Here is a 24,027-nt window from a genome sequence, read left to right on the forward strand (position 1 = left end):
TTACAATTCATATTCAAATCGATTACAACTCACTTGATAATATCCTTTATTAGACTCTAATTTCCTGTGAATTAAACATGGAGTTCACTAAAGAACGCCTATTTTCCATCAGGTGCAAGAGATTTTAAAGAAGAGGAAGTTATAATTAGTTCTTAGGCATGGAGTCAACTTTTATTGTGTTTAATTGTGTATAAAATAAGCATTTCAAAGAAATCTGCAGTAAAAATGAAATTTTAAAAATTTCTCTCATTCTCTTGTTCTGGGAAGTATCCATCTCCCTTATTGCCATATATTTATTTATTGTGAATGCAAAAATATTAGTAAAATTTTTCTTTTCTAGGAATTGATTTTGAGGAAATATTATAATATTAAATAGGAATTAGGGAGGTATTTTCAATATTATGCTAGATAATTTGAGGAGAAAAAAATTTCAGGGAAGAATCAAGTGCAGGAGAGAGGTAAAAATAACACATAAAAAGATAGTACTTCCCAATTTCCTCAAAGTCATTGTGTCCATCAATAAGGTTCCCTTTTAGTCCAAGCAATTTAAATTTTAGCTTGCGTTATTGCAAGTAAGAGTCCCCAACTGAGGAAAAAAAAAATCTCAAAGTCACATTCTGGCATTTGAAGAAAATGAAGAATCTATATGAATATGTAAGGATGTAATTTGACTGGAACATTATCTCTCCTCATTCCGTTCTGCCTCCTTTCACATGGCTGTGATAAGGAAGCTGGTCTTATATGGAGACTCTGCTCTGGCTAAAAAATATGTTAGTTCATTATTTATAGGGGAATAAGTAAGCTCCTACGTATGAATGCTTCAAGTCACTGCCATCCAACTCCAAGGCTGTACCTTGAAATTAATAAACCTGTAGAATAAGATAGAGCTACAGTGTGTCACCGCATGATGGGGAATCATTTTAGGAAGGAGGGATGGAATTGCATTATCAGAATTTGAATATTGATAGTCTGCTAAAGTTCCTGACAGTTTTTATAAGAAAAATGACTTGATAATGGTATATATGTTGCAAAGTATTTTGCTTTAAACGTTTCTCTAAAAGTCCCCTGAAGTTTTCTAACCCTAACTGGATGCATAGCGTTTCATATTCTTCCATCTCTCTGCTGTCTCTGATGCATTTCACCCTTGCTACAGGATGAGGTATTTTAGGATATTTGTGTACTGTGAAGGTAGTTTCCCATTTTGTTAGATTCTCCATTATTTCTGAACTCTTGGTTTTTGGATCTTGCAATAATCTACGGAAGCACTCACTTCATCATTTTTGCGTGACGGAAAGAAGCCATGTTGTTTAGTAATAATATCTAATGCTTCTTGAGGGAATGCTGTATTCCAGTCTGTCTTCCAAGTACCACTCATAGATTATTCTGTTTAATCCTCACAAATCAGGATGAGGTAGGGACTTCTAATGTCACCTGTACGTTACAAATTAGAAAAATGAGGCAAAATGAGTTTATCTGTTTTCCTGAGGCCACCTAACTAGTCAGTGTCAGTCAGGGTAGAAACTATGAGTCTGTGTCCAGGACCCTACTCTTTGCACCTCTCATAGTAAAAGGTCAGTGGGTTGGAAGGCCAGTGTCCAAATCTTGACTTTATCCCTCCATGTTGTGGTACTTCTTCGCCTAGTCTCCTGTCTGATGGGTGGATTTAGAGTTATCTTATTGAGGTGGAAGATTAACAGTCAGTATTGCATAACTAATGGTCTGAGCAGTGCACAGGAGTTGATGAATATACTTTTATTGGTTCTGACACCTACATTAAAGGTTCTCAACTTGAGATTGCTGGTAACTAGACCAAACTGTTGTATGTGTGTACAACTATGTATTTTTTTTAAAGGATAGATGGTCTCAGTTTGTTTAATATCATCTAAAGGACCCACAAAACCAAAGAGATCTAGACTAGATGAACCCTTCACTTATCTCCTAAACTAGGATGTTTTTGAGAATGGAAGGAGATGCTATTATCAATTATACTGAGAAACAAGTAATGTGCGGTCACTCTATAGATAATGGATGAAAATATGCAAATCTACATTTGAGTTTGTTCTTCTATACAAATGAAAAGGTTAAATTATTCCTAAGGGTTTTTCTGTTTCTAGGATTTTTTAAAAATTTTATTTATTTATTTATTTGACACAGAGGGAGAGAGAGAGAGATCACAAGTAGGCAGAGAGGCAGGCAGAGAGAGGAGGAAGCAGGCTCCCTGCTGAGCAGAGAGCCCGATGCGGGGCTTGATCCCAGGACCCTGGGATCATGACCTGAGCCGAAGGCAGAGGCTTTAACCCACTGAGCCACCAAGGCGCCCCTGTTTCTAGGATTTTACGACTTTTTTCAACTAAGTTTAAATCTGACTGGCTCAGCATGCCTGTCACATCACATAAGACTGACTCTTACTGTCATCTGTCTTTTGAGAGGATATACCATATTTACAATAACACTGAGCTAAAATGTGATTAGGAAAACAAATGAGCAGGGACAACAAAGAAAAACCAAAATGCAAAGTCTGACTCTAAATAAATTTTGGGATATTCTGTTACATGTTTTTTGGATGCTGCCCTCACCCATTCACATGGAGAATTCTGGACTGTTTTCTTCAAACACCTGAGGAGCAGAATCCTCAGAGTAGAAACTTTCAGGTGTTCACTAAGTTTTGGAATGGCAAGGTCTTTCCTTGAACTCTGAACACGGTATGATATGACAATTTTATACCTGTTATAAAACGCTATCACAATAGCATCAACACGGTGGTCTCCCGTGGTCAAGTATCTCTAATGACAAAATGGGCCAAGGGCCCCAACTTTTGGGGTGCATTATAAAATTATATCACTTTTCTGTCGGGCTAATGATGAGGTTCTGTTGTTACCTGTCTTGACCTGGGACCTATGTCCTCTCTAACTACACCTTGGGACTTTGCCAGAGCTTTGAGTTTATGATAAGTATGAACATGCAGACCAGTACTCGGAACCAAAAAGTTGTTCAAAAACTGTTAGGTTGAAGTGAGAAAAAGAAATGAAATTCCAAAAGAAAAATAAACAAGAATAGTGCTAACTGTTGTCTTTGCTTGGGGCTTTATGCAAATATTTCTGTCATTAAATAATAAAATACAGTGTGAAGGGTTGATTTAGTACATGCCCCCAGAAAACTATGTTACCATTAAAAAAAAAATTCTGGGGGCACCTGGGTGGCTCAGTGGGTTAAGGCCTCTGCTTTCGGCTCAGGTCATGATCCCAGGGTCCTGGGATCGAGCCCCGCATCGGGCTCTCTGCTGGGCAGGGAGCCTGCTTCCTCCTCTCTCTCTGCCTGCCTCTCTGCATACTTGTGATCTCTGTCTGTCAAATGAATAAATAAAATCTTTAAAAAAAAATTCTGGTAAAATACACATGATAATAAGATTTACAATTGTAGCCATTTTAAAGCATACAATTCAATGGCATTAAGTACATGCACAATGCTGTGCAACCATTACTACTGTTTAGTTCAGAATTTTTTTATCCTCCCAAATGAAAACTCTCTACTCATTAAACAATCACTCTCCAGTCTCTCCTCTCAACTCCTTGCAATCCGCAACTACTCTCTGTCTCTGAGAATTTGGCCATTATAGGAATTTAATCATGAAATATATGGCCTTTTATGTTTGACTTCTTTCACATAACAGAATGTTTTCATTTTGTTACTTCTTTAAATACTTTGCTTCATATATATCGGTACTTTATTCCTTTTTACTGCTAAATAATATTCCATTGTATGGGTAGGTTACATTGTTTATTCATTCATCCTTTGATGGCTGTTTGGATTATTTCTACCTGTTGGGTATTGTAAGTGGTGCTGCTATGAACATTTGTATAGGAGGTTTTTTTTGAACACCTGTTTTCAGATCTTTCAGGTATAAACTTAGTAGGGACATTGCTGGGGCATATGGTCATTCTGTTTAACTTGTTGAGAAACAGCCACATGTTATTTTTTTAGCTAATTAAAATATGAACTATGTGACAGGTATTGCAACCATCCAGCTATGTTTGTGTTCCTTCTCTCACAGTCTAGAATTGCTGCTGGGAATCAGCTGCCTCCTAGGAATCAAATCTCTCAGCACACTGGCATTTAGGCAAGGCCACATGACTAACTCTGGCCAGTAGAATCTGAGCAGAAATGACACGTATAGGGTCCAGATGATGAGAAAGTAGGTGTGCCTTCTCCAGTCTCTGTCCCCCTTTTCTGAGACCGATGCAGATGCACACAATAGTCTTGAAAGTCATGTGTGGACAGTAGTGGAGAAGCCAGAGTCAGGGCAGTCTTAGTCCCAGAATCATTCTTGGAGGACTCTGTCCTTGATCAAAAATATCATTTTAAGTTTTACATGAGTAATAAATAAACTTAAAAAAAAAAAAGGATATTTATTTATTTGAGAGAGAGGGAGAGAGCATGACCAGGGAGGAGAAAGGCAGAGGAAGAGGGAGAAACGGGCTTCCTGCTGAGCAGGGAGCTTGATATGGGGCTTGATCCCAGAACCCTGGGATCATGACCTGAGCCAAAGGCAGATGCATAAATGACTGAGCCACCCAGGCGATCCAGCAAAAAAATAAACTTTTATCATTTATGAGCCATGGCATATACTGGAGCTTGTTTAATTCAATAGCCCGCTTTATCTTAAATAACCCAAACTGTAAGTTGAAGAAGATAAGGAATATAAAGATAAGAGTCTTCCATACTTCCTATTTATTCTCAGCTTCTCCTCTCTGCCTTCCATTGTTAAAGCTTTCTTGAGAGACTGGAAGAAGAGGGTTAGGAAATGGGGTCTTACGAGGTGCACAAGCTATTGTCAGATACAACTTGTGGGGACACGATTTCCAAGTATGTTATCATAGCATGTATATCTGTACAAAACCTCTTTATCTTCTGTTCTGACGTACAGAGATGTGTAGTGGAATATTGCTGGAGCTTGGATGGACATTGCTGTAGTGTGGGAGTGATGGGTTGGGAGGCAGAGGGTGTGAGAGAGTGCACAGGGATCAGAATATGGAGGGTTCTAGATACCAGAAGGCTAAGCTGATACTTTTCCCATAAGTGAGGGGGAAACTGAGTGTTCTAACTTGGTACAATTTATAGCTTGTTTGTTTTTTTAAATTTTTTATTTTTTATAAACATGTATTTTTATCCCCAGGGGTACAGGTCTGTGAATCTCCAGGTTTACACACTTCACAGCACTCACCAAAGCACATACCCTCCCCAATGTCCATAACCCCACCCCCTTCTCCCAACCCCCCTCCCCCCAGCAACCCTCAGTTTGTTTTGTGAGATTAAGAGTCACTTATGGTTTGTCTCCCTCCCAATCCCATCTTGTTTCATTGATTCTTCTCCTACCCCCTTAAGCCCCCATGTTGCATCACCACTTCCTCATATCAGGGGGATCATATGATAGTTGTCTTTCTCTTTTGACTAAATTTCAGAAGCATTAACCATGTTGGTAGCCAAGAAGGATGTTTCCTGAGATAATAGCACTTTTGCAGGTCAGTCCTTAAGTATCATAAAGAAAAGCAGAGGCCACAGGTTAGCAGAACTATACAGTCTTTCCTTTGATAAGTGACAATGGCCTGGTCCAAGCTCAATTTTGCTAGAGAGGCTTTCACAAAGGCTGTTTGGACACAGCCTTTATGCATGGGTAGGTCTCCAGTAATCACTGAAATCATATACATGGCAAGATGGAGAGCACATTTTCTGGGAAGACTAGAGAAACTAATTTGGAACCTTTCTTTTACCTTAGGATGTTTACTCCTGTTAATGTGTTGGACTGGAGAGATTTTAGATACCTTATTGCATGTTACCCCAAATGGGCCTTGGTAAGACTTTATGGCACCATGGGCTAAATAACAAACATCACGAATTACCTGCTTTTGTCCCTGACTCTATGCCAATGCATCTCTAGTCCCAAACTAGGTTAGTTTAATTTGGCAAACAGAAGATGCCAGTGTGAAGCTCCTTGTTCATCCAAGGCTTCCCTAAATTAAATGTCACCTGTGAGAGAAGGATTTGGGTGTGCCTCAGACCTTGATCCCTTTCATTATTGATAGCAGACCTTAATACGGTTCACATATTCACATATATTTGATAAAAATATCTTAGTGTGATAAATAGACCTACTGCATTCCTAACTGATGTAGGGGTCAGTGTATGATATTCATTCTTCTTTTTTTTAAGATTTTTTAAAATATATTTATTTGACAGACAGAGATCACAAGTAGGCAGAGAGGCAGGCAGAGAGAGAGAGGAAGCAGGCTCCCTGCTGAGGAGAGAGCCTGATGAGGGGCTAGATCCCAGGACCCTGAGACTATGACATGAGCCAAAGGCAGAGGCTGTAACCCACTGAGCTACTCAGGCGTCCCCATGATATTTATACTTTAATAAATCTATTAAGCTTTTCCCCATTGGTAACATTTATCCACTCTTATCCCAGTAGCTCAACCTCTTCTCAGTTTTTAAACTTCCAATTGGACTTCATTAAGCATTACTTACTCTTTTTAATGAGACAACATGCAGCCGCCCCCCCCCCATTTGTATGCATCCTTAAAAACACTGTATTTTGCCATAGAAACCGTTTGTCTTTTATTTTTTTTCAACAGAAATATTTGGGGTTTAATTAAAACCATCAAAAATGCTGTTAAAAAGTCATTAGTAAAACCACCTGCTGCCATTATTATGGAATACTGTTTTCCCTAGAGCCTAAAGGAAGTTTTAGTTTGTGGAAATGTGTATATTATGTGCTTTATAGGATTGTGGGGCTGGATTTTTGCCCATGTTTGAATGTGTTCATCCGGGCACCTCAGAAACTCTTACTGTGGACATTCTGAGAAGTGCCACACCCGAGCGAAACAAGTACATTTACAATTTCCGAGTAAACCTGAAATCTGGACTCCGGTTTCAATAAAATTTCACCTTCAATTTTAAATCAGGAGCAGGAGGAACTGGGTAAAAGCACAAGGATGCTCTTCCCTCACCATTGTGCTTCTGCGGCATCAAAAAGATCCCAGGTCTGTCCTGTCTGCAGCACATTTATGATTTACCACTGGAAGGAGCTAGAGTAAAGATATTGAAAGAACACACCGTAACTGGGTTATCACTGTGGTTGAAAAATGACACAGAGGAAAGTGATGTGGGGGAAAAAGAGAAAAAAGAAAGATTGGCCTTACCTTCTGAAAGGCAGAGACTCGAGCCTTGAAATTCCACGGCCCTGGGATACATAAGATCATTTAAAAAATTTGAAATGCGGAACTTGTGTGAGGCGTAAGACAATAGCTTGAAAGCCTGTCATTTCCTTTGATTTTGCTTGTATCAAAGATTTGACAGGGAAAGAGTGAAGGAGATAGGGAGGCATCAGAGACCATTGCTCCATCTCAGAAAAGGCTTGCATCTTTGCAAATAAAGGATCTCAGAAAAAAAGATCTACAAATACTTAACTCTTTATTGGCCAGACTTTATCATCTTCTTATCTTGAATGGAGATGAAATTTATTTGGCTTACCTGCAAAACTTTTTCCTGGGTCAAAACATCTAAGATCACTAAGAATTCAGAAGTATGAGAATACAGGCAGAAGTTAAAACTGGAGTTGGACCGGTTCTAGAAATGTTATCATTCACTCTTGTTTTTTTTTCCCTGAAAAAGAAGCAAAAAAAAAAAAATAGATACTCAGTAAGCATATTGATAATAAATCCTAGAGTCTACCTCTGTAGCCAAAAATTTCTTCCCAGTTTCTAGGTTAATTATCTCGATCTGTCCTCATTGATAAGAGGCAAATTAATTAAAGTATGGAAGAATTACTCATGATAGACCACACTTATTATCTCTGGACAAAGATTTCACTCACACACATTAAAAGATAAAAAACTGGTATTTTTTAGTGAGTTTGACAAGCTATATAGCTCAAATCACCAGTGATATCTGCAACAGATAAGAATCCGTTGTTTCTGGTAATTGGTATGGCAGTAAAATTTGACCCCTCAGATATTACTCTGAGGCCCAAGGGTGTCTCCACGATGAGGTTGACAGAAAGAATAGTGGTAAAGGATGTTCTGTATTTTGGACACCATTATATCTAGGCACATCATTAATTTCAATAATAATTTAAACTATCCAGTTATTTCTAGTATACCCAAATCATGTAGCCTTTATCTTCTGGGAAACAATTTTTTGATGGAACCAGCATTTTCCAAAATTAATCTTTATTTTCAAGTGTGATGATTAAGTTTATGTATCAGCGTGACTGGGCTAAGGGATGCCAGATAACTGGTAGAACATTATTTCTGGGTGTGTCTGTGAGGGTGTTTCTAGAAGAGATTAGCATTCGAATTGATGAACTGAGTAAGGTTCTGATGCGGGTGGGCACCATTCAATCTGTTGAGGGTCCAAAAAGAACAAAAAGAGGAAGTACAAATTTGCTCCTTTTTGCTTGATCTGAGACATCGGTCTTCTCCTGCTCTAGGACTTCTGAGTTTCCCGTTATTGGGCTTTCAGACTCATATCTGGACTTGCACCATCAGTCTCCAATTCTCAGATATTTGAACCTGGAGTGAACGGCACCACCAGCTTTCCTGGTTCTCTCTCTTGAGTTTGCCGATGGCACTCGTGGACTTCTCAGCCTCCATAGCCAGGTGGCCATTTCCCTATAGTAAATCTCTGTAACTATTCTGTGTCTCTGGAGAACTCTGACTAATGCAACAAGCAAGGAAGGAGAGATGGGAAGGAAGAGATTGGTTTAGTCGGAGGGAATTGATTCAGGTTACCTTTCTCTTTGAGAGTCATGATTTTTCTTTCATATATGAATACGCCTAGAATTTCTGCAGTGAATTTTGTTTATTGACTCATCCATTTCTGAAATTATCTGCTCTCAGAAACATTTTAGAAATATTTTCCATATAGCATACTTTGAGAAATGTTTTATTACACCAAATAACTCCAGGACTTACCTTCTATGGGATAATGAAGGATGCCATTAAAAAATATGTGTGTGTGTGTGTGTGTGTATGTGTATATACACCTACATGTACGGTGGCTGTGTTATATAATTTGGCTGATAGTTGTATGCTCTATTGTTGCTAAAAAATAACATCTTTTTTGAGGGGGAGAGGGTTGTTCATTTTGTTATTTGGTGTTTGTTCTCTAATGTAAAGTCCACAATCTCTACACAATACTGTTTTGACTAGAAGGAATGATATAAGTAAAAAACAAATTATTACTTATACTGCCTCATTTCTGAAAAAGTTGGCAGAGTTATTGACAGTGAAGTGGTAAAGCAAAGGGAGGGGTCTTCCGTTTCTGTGTCTTTTCACACAATTATTTTGAACATAGCTATCTTCGAAACCACACCATTATAGCTTTCTAATCTCTCCATTCGAATAGAGCCACTTCTACCTCCTTCTCACTGTCACTTTTGGAACTTTTTAGACCTGACTTTTATGATCAAAACAGATAAAAGGCACAGAAAGCGAAAACTTATTCTCAAATTATTAGTATTATTAATCTAAGGATTATCTTAGATTTATTCCTTAATTTCATCTTTATTAAAGTTAACACAATTAATTTATCACCTTACAAAAGCCAAAGTTCTGATATCCCATTTGAATTTAATCATCTATGGATAGACTATCGTGTGAAATACTGACCATCTTGTCTCGGTCATCATATTGATCCTTAGGATTTGTTTACTTAAACCTCTGGCTTTTTGAGTGAATATTCCCTATCAGAATCCTTCTTCCCACCAAACCACAGCAAGCATCACAGATAAAGACTTTCCTAGATAAAGGATGACTATTCCTCAGTGAAGAGTTTGTGGGTAGTGTTATTCCTCTACTGGAACCCTAAAATGTAACTGGATATAGGAGGAGAATATGGACATGTCTTTCTTAAAAACTAAAGTGAATTGTGAAAAGAAGGCAAAGTCCTGGTTGTTATGTGCCAGTGATCTTAAAGAACAGCTGTAAGGTCATGTATCAAAATTGAGTTTTGACTTTTGCTTCAGGAGAAATATCTTCTTGAGCATTACTTTTTCATCATGCCCTTTTTATTGGTACTGGTTTCCTTGCTTTGTTTCTGGTCATAAAAACTTTTCCTTTTTCAAAGCACTTGGAAGTGATTTCTAGGATTGCTTTTCTAGAAGAATAACCCCTTTTGTGGGTGCTTAAGTGCTTGCATTGTTTTCTCATTTAGCTCAAAAATGAATGCAGTATGATTTGCCAATCCAAATATCAAGTTGGAAGTGGCAAATTGTAACGAAACTTTCAAGTACTAATTCAGAGGAAAGAATGTTTCCATGTAATCAATCACTGAGACCCGGTGTCATCAAATTCAGCCCAGTGGAAGTATACCTTCTAAGGGAGTCATCATTCCAATGAGTATATTATTTTTTGAGGAGAATGTGAATTTCTGTATTTTGGAAATCAGATTCCAGGGTTTACCAAAGATGGAAAGATATGACTAAACCTATATATTGACAGAAAGAGTCCCAGGAAACGTAAATGTCTATTTGTTCTATGGAAATAATTCTGGAATGAAATCAAGAGCACTGGATTCTGCTCTCAGTTTTTTTTTCTAAATAGCTGTGGGAGCTTTCTGTGTCTCTAGTTTCAAAAAAAGGGTCAGACGGTCCATACGTAGAATGTTTCCTTTTAGATCAGCTATAATATATAATATATGCTGCTAGCGGGCTTGTATTTGTGGTCATAGTAGTGGGGCATAGTAGTAGAATGGCATTTTCTGTGACATATAAGCAAGCCCCAAATCTCTTGGAATTCCTTATTCATTCTTATGTAGTCTGGGAGCCCTAGAAGCCCACTGTTTTCTTAGAAAATAATCTAAAATTAACCTCTCTAGATTCTGAATCATTTCCAGTGTGTTGATATATATACATTTATCAATGTATCTCCCCAGACATCCTCAACAATTCTTTCTTATAGACTAGCTTTGGAACCAAGGCTTTCACAGAAAGTGCCTCCATAGGAGTCTGTGAGTAGGCAGCTTACAAATCATAGACATGAACCTTCTCCAGGGTAGCCCATTGGTCACATACTAGAAAGCAACAGTAAAGAGACAAAGGATAGGGTGTCTGGGTGGCTCAGTTGGTTAGGCAACTGCCTTTGGCTCAGGTCATGATCCCGTTGTCCTAGGATCGAATCCTGTATTGGGTTCCCAGCTTCACTGGGAATCTGTTCTTCCTCTGATCTTCTTCCCTTTCATGTTCTCTCTCACTCTCTCTCAAATAAATAAATAAATAAATAAATAAACAAACAAATAAATAAATAAATAAAATCTATTTAAAGAGAGAGAGAGGGAGAGAGAGACAAAGGATTTAGAGTACTTGTTCTTGGACTTTTCTAAGAATAACTTAAAGAATGTGCAAGGAGTACAGTGAATGCCATTGACTGGTTATCTTGACTAATCAGTGTGGTCAAATTTACTCCTAAAAAATGTTCCATAAGTGGCTGTGACATTTTAAATTTAAGACAGGTTTTTTTTTTTTTTTTTTTCAGAACAGTTTTACATTCACAACAACACTGACAAGAAGGCACAGATTCCCCATATGTCCCCCGTCCTCATGCAGGCATAGCCACCCTCACTATCAACATCCCCCACCAGAGTGGGCCATTTCTTACAATTGTTGACTCCTCATTCACACGTCATTATCACTCAGAGTCTGTAGTTTACATTAAGGTCTGTTCTTGGTATTATGCTTCTTATGGGTTGGAACAAATGTATAACAACATGCATTTATTATTATTGTAGCATATGAAGTATTTTTATTGCCCCCAAATCCTCTGTGCTTTACCTGTTTATCTTTCTTCTTACCTCCAACCCATGGCTACCACTGATCATTTGATTGTCTCCATAGTTTTATCTTCCAGAATACCATACAATTGGAATCATATAGTAGGCAGCCTTTCCCAATTGGTTTATTTTACCTAGTTATATGCATTTTATGAGTCATATCTTTTCATGGCCTGATAGCCCGTTGCTTTAGTGTGCTGAATAGTCTTCCCCCATTGTCAGGATGTACCATAGTTTATCCATTTACTTACTAAGGAATATCTTGGTTGCTTCTAAGTTTGGGCAATTATTAAAAAAAAAAAAAAGCTGCTACAAACATTAATGTGCAGGTTTTTGTGTGGATGTAAATTTTTAGTTCCTTTGAGTAAAGAGCAGGGAGACAAATTGCTGGATCGCATGGCAAGAGTGTGTTTAGTTTTATAAGAAATTGCCAAAGTGTCTTTCAAAGTGACTGTACCATGTGCATTCCTACTGGCAAAGAATGAGAGTTCCGGTTGCTTCACATCTTTACCAACATCTTCACCAGCATTTGGGATTGCCAGTGTTTCAGATTTTGGCCATTCCAATTGCTATGTGATGGTATCTCATTGTTGTTTGGATTTGCATTTCCCTGATGACACGTGATGTGGAGCATCTTTTCATTTGCTAACTTGACATCTGTGTATCTTCCTTGATGAGGTGTCTGATAAGGCCTCTGGCCCATTTTTAATAGGGTTGTTTATTTTTTTATTGTTGAGTTTTAAGAGTTCTTTGTATATTCTTGATAACACTTCTTTATCAGATGTCTTTTTTTTTTTTTAGAGGTTTTATTTATCTATTTGAGAGAGAGAGAGAGAGGCAGAGTGCAGGGGAGTAGTGAGGACAGAAGGAGAGGGAGAATCAGACTCCACACTGAGTGGGGAGCCCAACAGGGTGCTCTGTCCCAGGACCCCAGGATCATGACCTGAGCCCAAGGTAGATGCTTTACTGCCTGAGTCACCCAGGTGCCCCTATCAGATGCATCTTCTGCAGGCCATGACTTTTTACTCCCAATGGTCTAGAAATACATCTCACTCTCTATTTTTGTATACCTCTCTTTTTTCTATCCCAACCACACTTAGCCTAGTTCAGGCAATAGCACCAGCCCTAGAACTTTGTAGTTTTTCCCTAACTGGATTTTCTCCTGAGTTCATTCATCAAAGCCCCAGTTTAAGCACTTTACTTCCTCATCTAAAACGTCTAGCATCACCACATGGTTTCTAAATCCTGGCTAAAATCCATAGTTTGGAATTTCAGGTTTTCCATTATGTACTTACTGCTATCCACTCTTAACCACATTTTATGGTTTCATCTTCTGCTCTAACCTCTAATACCCTGTATGGCTATTCACATAGATCAAGGTCCTCTGCAGTAATCACTGTCATGTATTTGCTTATTCCATTTCTTTTGCCTCAGCGCATCCCCCCTTCTCTCTGGTAATATTCCATTCATCTTTTGAAACCCAGCACAATGCCAGTTTCCCTCATGATGGCCATTCTGTGGTCCTTAATGTCTGCCTTTTAACATAAAGAATTATGGCCATTATTGCATTATCACGTCATATTTTATTTCTACAGCCTGTATACATGTCTTCTTCAAAAGACTACATTTTTCCTTGAGGGCAGTTTTATTCTATTCTTGTTCACCTTCTGATTTTCAGTAGCACTCACCAGAGTTCCTTGCATAAAGTTTTTAGAATTTCAATAAATTGATAGAGTCAATTGCTATATCATTTTGACTACTCAAACCATTTTAAAATGAAGTTCATTTTTGTTTTGTAGTTACCATTACATTTCTAATTTACTTTACTTTTCCTTTAAGTATAATCTGAGGGCATATACTTGAAAATTATGACACCAAATAATGAGTTTAATGGGGGTGATGTTTGCTGTAGAATTTCTTCAGATTTGTCTAATGTTATTTTTTATGATATAAATACACGTATACATGTGGTTATATATCTATATTTATATCTATCTATATATATATATATATATAGAGAGAGAGAGAGAGAGAGAGAGAAATAAAATAATTCAAGTCAGAGCATCAACTTGAAGTTTTGGCATTGTCACACTATTTCATATTATTATAACTATAGAAATTCCAAAAATACTAAATGCTAGTTTGTCTTGTTAAATATAACATACTATTTACTTATTTTTAAACAATTCTTGCCTGAGTAATCTAGTTGCACAATTAGATCTTAGACCTATCTTTGACATAAGAGAAACAATCAATAAGTGGAAGGGTGTATATGAAGGCAAGAAAGAGAGCCTGAAGGCAGTGAGTATTCAAGCAGAGGAAATGGGGAAGAAAAATGGTTAAAGGGAACATGTCACCTGCCAGGTAGGAAGAAGGTAATGTATAAATGACTGACAATCCAATTAGAGAATTCTTTTTAGGCACAAAAGTGTGGCAGAGTAGAAAGTTATGAACTATATAACACACCATGACACAAATTCCCAGGGCAACCAGTACCATTCCATTTTCAAATGTATGTATGAGAAAAGCCATGAATAATGGATTTCATATAACATCTTTGCTATGCATTATTTAAAATATTTTTGCTGACTGTAAGTGATCATATATATATGTATTTTTGCATTACAGTTTGTGATGTAGTTAATATTCTCTGCTTATGATATTAGTGTAGGGACATGATGTTGTTTTAAAGCCTACAACAGCTTATCCGAATTTAGATGGTATTGTAAGCATTTGGAAAAATCCATTGTAACACAATTATTTCAAAACTATTCAGTATTTCTATGTCCCCCCCCTCCCAGGCAGAATGATATAAAAATGAAAAGGACAGGTCCCTGCTAAATTGTGATGTGGTTAATGTTATGATTTAGTGTCATGGATGATTCCACATTTCATATCTCAGCAAAATCTTAATAAAAGACCCATTTCCCCCCTTACCAATGTCCAATGTGGTACAAGCTATCCAGGAAAATAGAGTTAGAATGCAAGTGACTTAATTACCTGAAAACTTCAGGCTCTCCAGCCAAAATTGGTATTTCAGCCTACATCTCAGTAGGGTAACATCTTAAGGCCAGAATGCTCAATTTTGGAAGCTATCTCAGAAGCTATCAAGACCAAATTTATTGTCTTTACAAAGGAGGATGCTTGTGCCTGTTGGAAATTAAGCTAAGGTTACCATCAGGTTGTTTTTTAAGCACAAATATGTTACATTTGCTTAAGAATATTATCAAGTGCCTATCATGTTTTAGGTGTTGTGTTATGATGTGTATATGGCAATAGTATGAGACAGAAGTTATCATGGTAGTACATCACTGTCAGGGACCATTTTGGGGGGGGCTTACTGGAACTAAGTTTACTAACAACCAAATTTATGTATATATAAATTAATATATATATTGTATTATAGATAACATATTTTGTGTAATGTAATATATATATGTATATAAATTCAATGTTATATAACATGTGCAACATAATATATGTTATATGCTATATAACATGTTATATGTTATGTAATACATGTTATTTATGTTATATATTTATATTATATATTATGTAACATAATGCATAATATATTTAACTGAAATAATAATAGAGTTACATATAACATATCACTCTTACATACAACATATATCATATCTATAGCTAAACATATGTTATATGTAACAGTAACATTAGTGTTTAATCCTTATGTGTAAATACTATTTCACTGTCAGATTTAATTGTAGGTCTATAGAGGTGTGTGGGTGCCTATGGTTGTAGTTCTGATAGTTGAAATGGGCTGATGATACGGTCTTAATACTTCCTCAGTGTTTGCTTTTATTGCATGAAGCGTACTTACATTACACAAATCACAACGTTCTGCAGATTGAAAACTCCTGCATGTGAAAGAACTGTGTTTGATTCATAACTGCATCTACAGCATCCAGAGCAGTGCTCAGAGTAGATGCTCAATAAAATTTGTTAAATAACTAATTCATGTGTGTGTGTACATGTGTATGTATGTGTGATTACTATTTTCTCTGTTTTAAAACATGCTTGGAACTCAGGTTCAAGAAGGAATAGAATAATACATAATAATTTTAATGGAATGCACATAATGTATACATAATAATTATAATGACAAAATTATCTACCATTTTTGTGCTCTTAAGTAAAAGCCAGGTCCTAAGCTGTCTTTTTCATAATTTATCTCATTTAATTCTCACATACTATGTAGACAGATAATTATTCTTATTTTAGAGATGGGGATCCTAAAGCTCAAAGAGGTTGAGTAATTTTGCAGAACCCCCTAATGTGAGCCAACAGCAGAGCTGAAATTCAAAATGAGTTTTCTCTGACACTGGAATTCCTACTTTTTAATGTTTGTAACATTTCTAGTACTTCAGTTGCCAGCATGCTTTTCCCAGCAGAACTAATTGAGTATAATAAAAAAACACATAATGCAAATTTTGTTAGAAACTAAATTATTATTAATATTAGCATTAGTAGAGCCCTAAAAGCCTACCTAAAATTATTCAAAATGATAGAGTGAAAGTTTGGCTTAGGTTCCTCCCTTAGTTGCAAAATTCTTTGATATAAGGGCTTTGGCTTTGCCTTCATGAAGTAGAACTATATATCTAGCTAATATTCGGATACTTTATGTAAAACTAAGTCAAGACAGACTGATTATTTTTTTACTTTAAAATTTTATTTTGGTATTATATAATATAAAAATATACATGTTATAAATATACAGCTCACTGAAATAGCACAGGCTGAACATACCTATGTATTTTGCATCAAGATATAAAAACAATATTACCAGCACTTCATGAGTACTCTCCTTCCATTCATGGTCTCTTATAGGCACTCATCCTTTTCCCTCCCCAAGCATACCCACTAAGTTGACTATCCTGACTTCTACCAGTGTAGTTTAGATTAGCCTATTATTATACTTTATATAAATGACATCATCTTCTTTTTTGCTTGTGATTGTTGATGTTTCCTTTTCATTGCTGTATATTATTTCGAGTGCAAATATGCTGTAATTAATTTTTTTAGTCCTTCTGTTAATGAACATTTGGGTTTTTCCAGTTTTTGCATAGCATTCTTATGAACATATATTAGAGTATTTTGGTGAGGGGCGCCTGGGTGGCTCAGTGGTTTAAGCCACTGCCTTCGGCTCAGGTCATGATCTCAGAGTCCTCGGATCGAGTCCCGCATCGGGCTCTCTGCTCAGCGGGGAGCCTGCTTCCTTCTCTCTCTCTCTCTCTCTGTCTGCCTCTCCATCTACTTGTGATTTCTCTGTCAAATAAATAAATAAAATCTTAAAAAAAAAGAATAGAGTATTTTGGTGAAAATATTTGCACATTTTTTTGAGTTGTTACTTAGGAGTGGATTTGCTGGACCATAAATTATGTATATATTCAACATAGTAGTTACTGCTAAGTGTTTTTGCAAATTTATGTTGCCACTAGCAGTATTTGAAAGTTCTGAATGCTCTACAACCTTGCCAATACTTACATTTTCACCTTTAAAATTTTTTTCAGTTTAACCATCCTGGTAAGTATTTCATTGTGATTTTAATTTGCACTTCCTTATGACAAAATGATGCTGAATACCTTTTTATATGCTTATTGGCATAGCTTTTATGACATTTATTAAAGTTTTCCCTTCTGGATTGTCTGTCTTTCTGACATTGATTAGTAAAGTTTATTATATTTTGGATGTAAATCCTTTGTTGAATATATGTTACAAAGAATACATTTCACAAATATATACATATATATTTGTAGAATGAGAGTAAGATTTTATAAAAATTTAAATAGAGTAACTTTATATATTCCCTCACTGAATTACCCAACATCGCATAACAAATTTTTAAGTTCTACCTATCACTCCTGTTAATTACCTCCTTAATATATAGATCCCTAACACAGTGCTCTCCAAGAGATATAGAGAGAAAGTTATTGACTTCTTGGTGATTTGCAAAATAAAATAGGGTTCTTTGCAATTAAGAAACTCACATTTCTTTTTCTAGACCAGTGATGAAAATAGGCCACCTGGAAATTATTTTCCAGGAGAACCTTAATCATTCTAATTGGAGAATTTAGATAGCAATACAATTTTGGACTTAAACAGGGCTTGGTTGAATTCATTTCAAACACTTTCTACTCTTAAGCAAAACCAAGAATTACATGAGAGCAACTTTAACAAGTTAGGATTGAGTTTCTATGCTCGAAAGTCAAACAGTATTAGATCTCAATTTCGGCGGGGTAGAAACAGCAAGATGCCACTTGCTCTTTTCATGGAAGGACTCTCAACGTTCTTTATAGAGCTCGTCATGGTGTGTGTCCCAATTGCTGTCAAACAGTCTGCTGTATATCCTGCTAAATGTAGGCCTGAATTAAAAATCTTCACGCGTTTATAGGAAAGTCATTTAGTTATAGCTGAGGGGACTCTGGGAAAGATAAATGACTTCACGCTCTTCCTATTAAGCACTGACCAGAAACAAGCACAGAGACTGTGTTCTGTTTAGAGTAACGAGAGAAGGCCGATAGTTTAATTAGTTTAAGATAAGTTTATAAGTGACAGTTTCTGTGCTCCAGCTAGCTAGTAAGATGTCACTGTATATTTTAAAACAAATAAAGTACCCCCCCCCACACACACACACATCTCTAAGGAAGGAAAGTATTTTTATTCACAGGTATGAAAGTCCTTTTAGAACCTGTTTGACACAGATTTTTTTAAAAATCATGTCACAGACGTTCCATTTCTTAAGTTAGCTTGCTGATTTCATGAATTGTGCTAGGAAGCAGGAAAGCTCGATGTTCCATTTTCATTAACTGACTTATTTATGCATCCCTGGCAAAAGTGGCTGGGTGGGGGATATTTGCAAAAAAGAATGAGTAGAAATGTACTATTTTTCTTCCCAGTGAACTGGGAAACACAAGGTTTGGGAGGCTCATAGGATAATACATGCTGCTAAGTCTGAAAACTGGTCCTTCTCCCTCTAGACCATGTTGCCTTTATTTGGATAGTCTTATTCCTTTTTCATCTTTGTGGGAAAAAAAAAAAAGTGAGATCCATTCTATATTCATGTTGGACGATATTCAGAATCTTGTCTAAATTCCCCAATTGTGTGAATGGTTTTCATGGTTCATGTTCATTTGAAAGAGTAGTTCTCAAGGGCTAAAAAAACATATTTATAAGACACACGACAGAATTTTCACTTTTAAGAGGTTCATAGATGTTTTGAACCTTATGTATATATCCCCAAATAAGAAACTTGGAAATAAAGGCAGATCTCTTAAGCTTTAGGATTTATTTCCAAGGCCAATAGCAAACACATGTATTAAACCCGTGATTTTTTATATAATATGTTTGCCAAGCCCATTCTAATACATCAGATATTGGAAGTTAATCAATCAATGTCAGTAGCTCTTCTGCACATCAAAGATTTTAATATAAATTGCTTTGGGGGCAGGAACTAGAGAGGTTGAATTTATGAGGACAAGCCAGGAGAAAGAATAGAAAAATGTAGAATGTAGTCTAGGAAGCAAAGTGCACAGAGCCCCAATGAGTAATGAGATTCAGGGAATAATAAGCTTGTTTGAAATGACATAGTTTGAGAAAGTGTATGAAGATTGTAAAAGTAGCTCTGTATGACTCCTAGTTTTTATTCGGAGTCTCTTTCCACTGCTCCCTGATTATACCACCAAGATGTTTAGTTCCAATTGGTTCATCTCTTCTGGAAAACAACAGGCAATAAATTAAAATGGAACAGAATTGACAGTTTCAAGTGGGCAATGTTAGTTTTTTTTTTTTTTTATTAAGTGTTAGATTTTAATTCCAGTATAGTTAACATACAGTGTTTGTTAGTTTTAGGTATACAGTACAGTGATTCAACTCTTGTATTCATTACCCAGGGCTTATCATGGTAAGCGTACTCTTTAAACCTGATCACCCATTTCACCCACCTCCCTCCCCTCTGGGAACCATCACTTTTTTCTCTATATTTAAGCGTCTGTTTCTTGGTTTGTCTCTCCTTTTTCTCCTTGCTCATTTGTTTCCTAAATTGCACATGTAAGTGAAATCGTATGGTATTTGTCTTTCTCTGACTGACTTATTTTGCTTAGCATTATACTCTCTAGTTCCATCTGTATTGCTACAAATAACAAAATTTCATTCTTTTTTGCATGATAATGATATCCTATTTCATATATATATATATATATATATATATATATATATATATATATCATATCTTCTTTATCCATTCATCTCTCTGTGGACACTTGGGCTGTTTCCAAAATTTGGCTATTGTAAAAAATGCAGTAAATATAGGGGTGGATGCATCCCTTTAAATTCATGTGTTTGTATTTGGGGGGTAAATAACCCAGTAGTGAGATTACTGGCTTGTAGGATAGTTTCATTTTTAACTTTCTGAGGAACCCCCATGCTGTTTACCACAGTGGCTGCACCAGTTTGCATTCCTACCAACAGTGCATGAAGGTTCCTATTTCTCTACATCCTCTCCAATACTTGTTTCTTATGTTGATTTTAGAGCTTCCGACAGACATGAGGTGATAACTGACTGTAGTTTTGACTTATATTTCCCTGATGATGAATGATGTTGAGCATCTTTTCATGTATTTCTTGGCCACCTGGATGTCTTCTTTGGAGAAATATCTGTTCATGTCTTCTGCCCATTTTTAATTGGATTATTTGTTCTGTGAGTGTTGCCGTTGTATCATCTCTTTACATATTTTAAATACTAACTCTTTATCAGTCATTTGCAAATATCTTCTCCCATTCTGTAGGTTGCTTTTTAGTTTTGTTGATTGTTTCCTTTGCTGTGCAGAAGCTTTTTATTTTGATGTAGTTCTAATAGTTTGTTTTTGCTTTTGTTTCTCTTTTCTCAGGAGAAAGGTCTAGAAAAGTTGCTATATCCAGTGTAGGAGAAATTACTGCCTATGCTCTCTTCCAGGATTTTTATAGTTTCAGGTCTTACATTGAGTTCTTGAATCAATTTTGAATTTATCTTTGTGTATGGTGTAAGCCAATGTTCCAGTTTTATTCTTTCACAGGTAGCTGTCCCATTTTCCCATCACCATTTGTTGAAGAGGCTTTCTCATTGCATATTCTTTCCTCCTTTGTCAAACATTAATTGATCATATAAACGTGGGTTTATTTCTGTGCTTTCTATTCTATTCTACTCATCTGTGCGCCTGTTTTTGTGTCAGTACCTTACTGTTACTATAGCTTTGCACTATAACTTGAAATCTGAAATTGTCCTACCTCCAGCTTTGCTTTTCTTTGTCAAGATTGTTTTGGCAATGACACTTAAACTAACATTAAAATATCTTACATTTGGAAAGAGCTGTATATCCAGATATATGTTCTCATTAAACTCTTCTCACTTCCTTTTATTGTATGAAGATGATTTTGCATCACTGCTAACAAGTAGATCAAGAATTTGTTCAGTCTTTGTTCCTTGAGTGCAGTTTTGGAGTTTGGAGTACAAGGGTAGATGTTTGGAAGAAAAAGTTTAGAAGGAGATGCCTTCTACCTTTTGCATCATTCCAAGAGGAGAAAATAAAATTTCCTAAGTACCCAATGATTTTTTTTTTTCTTAAGAGCAATAGTATATATTAGACTTTTTTCCAATGTAGAAAATAAAACAAAAGTATGATAAATCTTTCCATTCAGATACTCATCTTATCTTTGAATATTTAAATATACTTCTCCACCTAGCTACTAAAGTAACAAAATGAAAAGTAAAAGTCACCCTCAAATTTCCCAAATTACTTCTAGGTATTTTTGGGGTTGACCCTGGCACATAGGTAGCTTTTAAGGATTTACTTACCTAAAAGGGTCAAATTTGCATGTTATTCTACATCTAGCTTTTGTTCTGGCTAATGAAGGGTGCTGTCCAGGACATGGACATATTAAACAAAACTGTTTCTACCTCATTCCTTTTAAAGTTTTAATGGTCTTTGACGACATTTTGTTGTTTTGCAGCCATTATAATTCTGCATTGTGCTTCTAATAATTCCTGTGAGGTAATGATCCTTCTGACACCAAACTGCATCTGTCCCTAAGTCAGAGACAAAGACAGGTGGCTTGGTGAGATTTGCTTGAGATTCCAGGATGGTGAATGTTACCATATGTTCTATCAGCTTGTTAATTAGTGGGATGACTATATAATTTATCATCCAAACCAGGGGCACTTTTGCAAAAGAAAGGGGTGTTAAAATAATTACATCTTATAACAAGCATAAACTGGGACTGACCAGGGCAAACTGGGCAGGTCATTCTTAAAACTGGTCTCTCTTTAAACTATGAGATACATTTTTTTTTCTCGTTGTGTTCCAATACCACTGGATTGTCCTACATGCCTTCATTTCTGTTAAAGTGATGTTTCACAAACACATATCTGATAGTTTCTTCCTCAAACCAGTGTTTTTTTTATGAAATAAGAATCTTTTAGTAATTTCTTGAAAAATATCATGTTTTGAAGATCTTATGTCTCTGAGCCTTGTTCACATGTATTTCTTCCAGTGAGAATTTATTTTTTCCCCCTTTGAACTATTTTTAATTTCTATTCATTCTTCAGTTCCATGATTACCTCCCTATGTGGATATTCCCAACCTTCTATTTCTTCTGACTAGCAGTGGGAGTTTTGGAGGAAAAAAAAATTAATCTAGGATTCCTTATCTTCATGAGTAAAATAGAAGTAATTCCAAGAGATTGTTTAGTGGATGAAATGACAAAATATTATGTCAGAGTGCCTATCAAATCATAGAGAACAAAAATAAACAACACCCCAAACCTTTGAATTGTATTCAAGTTTCAAAAACTGTCAAAAATATCTCATTCACAAACTGCTTCAGCTGGAAGATCAGACAATTAATTTCCCATCTTAAATACTAGGGATTGCATGAAAAATTTTATATGGGAATACAGTAGATTCAAAGTAAGAAATTTAATAAGCTTACCATTGATTGATTTCATTAACTAACATATTTGTAAACAATGATTATTTTTCATAATAGCCATTACTTTATCACTTGGTGTGGTTATCAAAACAAAACTTAAAACTAAATCAAACATAAATATTCCCTGCTCCCCTTCCCCCAGGGGATTTACTTAAAACAAACAAACAAACAAACAAAAAAACAACAACAAAAACCACCACGTCCCAGAAACAAGCTTCAGGTAACAAAGCCCAGATACAAGGGTGGGTCAGGTCAGGTGGAGACATCCGATCAGTAGGGGGTTGCATACTGTCTCCCTAGCTACCAAGGAGCAGGGACCCCGGCACTTTGGGAACCCTTTTGGCACCAATCCTAATCAAGGTGTAATAGGCTGGTTCAAATGTCTACTAGGGTAAATTGTAACTCAATTGGTCACCTAGCATCACTGTGGAATTTCCTGTGTGTGTTACAGTCTCATTGACCACCTGTGCGTGGCCAGGCCCGACCGCATGGCCTTTGCCCTTAAAAGCTAGTCTGAAACAGAAGGGTCGCCCTCTCTTGTAAGAGGTGCAGCCCCGAACATTCGGTTAGATTCTTGATGCTTGGCGCGAAATAAAGCTTTGCTTGACCTTCGCTTTAAAAAAACAACAACAAAAAAAAAACCCATAAATATTCCTAATAGATATTAAAACTTGAAGTATAGAAAAGGATAGTACTTACATTCTTTCCCTTGAGGCTCAAGAATAAGAAAGGACTGCTTATAGCAAACATTTAATCTCATTTTGTTATTTTTAAGAATTTTAGCTGATGAAGGCAATTTACTGATTGAAGCTAGTTTCTGTTTGAAGAGGGTTTTTTCACATTTCTGAGTTCTTATTTCGTTGTTAAAAAGGTGGTTTTTGCCATCCCACCTCAAAATCCCACACACAGCATATTAAATGCTCACTCAAAAGGTGGTTGGTTCCAGAATAGTTCACCTTCATGCAGAACTTAGCTCTTGAACTTGAGAGAAACACTCTGCTTCTCCATTCTCTTCAGCCTTACTGGACACACTCACAATGTTTCATTTTTATGTCTATCCTCCCCCTCTTACATAAACATCTTTCAGGACAGGAACAGTGCTTCCTTTTTTTTCTATTCTAAGCTCCATGTAGCCACTTACTAAGTCTTTGAATGAATGGATAAGTGTTTTTTTTTTTTTTTTTTTAAGATTTTTATTTATTCATTTGACAGAGATCACAAG

The sequence above is a fragment of the Mustela nigripes genome, chromosome 17, assembly GCF_022355385.1.
Source record: "Mustela nigripes isolate SB6536 chromosome 17, MUSNIG.SB6536, whole genome shotgun sequence".
NCBI lineage: Eukaryota > Metazoa > Chordata > Mammalia > Carnivora > Mustelidae > Mustela > Mustela nigripes.